Source organism: Alligator sinensis, unplaced genomic scaffold (assembly GCF_000455745.1).
Source record: "Alligator sinensis unplaced genomic scaffold, ASM45574v1 scaffold77_2, whole genome shotgun sequence".
NCBI lineage: Eukaryota > Metazoa > Chordata > Crocodylia > Alligatoridae > Alligator > Alligator sinensis.
In genome coordinates, this window is record NW_005842016.1 from 1,879,264 (window position 1) to 1,880,372 (window position 1,109).

General features: G+C 61.5%; 1 protein-coding gene across 1 annotated transcript in view; it reads right to left on the reverse strand.

Moving 5' to 3' along the window:
• SHISA6 (shisa family member 6) overlaps positions 1-1,109 on the reverse strand; it is a gene marked incomplete at its 5' end in the record, with an annotated part of 515,296 nt that overhangs the window by 344,361 nt on the left and 169,826 nt on the right. The window lies entirely within an intron of this gene.

Here is a 1,109-nt window from a genome sequence, read left to right on the forward strand (position 1 = left end):
GGTGGCGGTCCCCCTGAAGATCCATCCCTGCCAGCAGCTGGTGACACTTCCCCGCCTGCAGCTGCTGGACCTGCAGAGCTAGGAGAAAGAGGTTCTGTAAAAGTTTGCAAGAGTTTGCAAAATTTCTGAAATAGCATTCACTATACCATGGGGCTGTGCATTGCCCAGCCTCAGATTGGGGGTAATGAATGCATGCAGGGGCGATGCGTAGGGGGTGCATGTGGGTGCATGTGGGTGCACCCCCTGAGCATGACAGTGTACCCCCTACAAGAAGGCACCACTGTAGCCCTGGGTGGTCGCCACTTGTCACCACACCGCCCACACTGTTGGCAGCATCTGTGGGTGGTCTGTGATCCCCGCTGGATGCTGCTGATGCTGCTGGTGGCATCTGCGAGTGGTCACTGACCCCTGGTCAATGCTCACCACCACCCGCCCTCCCCCCCACTGACAGCACCGGTGGCATTTGCAGGAGCTTCCCTGCTTACCACCACCATGTTCTCACCGCCGCTGTGCCCCCCCGGCCACCAGGGGCATGCGTCATTCATGCATGCATAGTTGCCCAGGGACTATGGCAAGTTGGCCAGGCAGGCTCTGGCAAAGGTGTCCACCAGCTGAGCCTTCATCCCCATTTGCTGTGTAAGGTCAGGTTGGTGGTTTGGTGCTTGCCACAGGCAACCTGCCTTCCCTACCCCCTTCCCAGGCCAGGCCACACCTGGCCCCGGGGAGCACCTGCCATGGGTGCTCCAGGCCCATTCCCCCCTTCTCCTGCAAGCCAGGCAGTTTCCTCCCATGCCACCAGGCCCACACTGCCCCATCTTGGAGGGTGAGGAATTCCTGGCCAACTGGGACATAGAGCTGGTGGTGTCCCCACCCTCCCCACAGTGAGCCTCTCCAGATGGCTCCGGGGAGCACCTGCCATGGGTGCTCCAGGCCCATTCCCCCCTTCTCCTGCAAGCCAGGCAGTTTCCTCCCATGCCACCAGGCCCACACTGCCCCATCTTGGAGGGTGAGGAATTCCTGGCCAACTGGGACATAGAGCTGGTGGTGTCCCCACCCTCCCCACAGTGAGCCTCTCCAGAGAGCTGACCTGGGCCAGGCCCCCTCCTCCC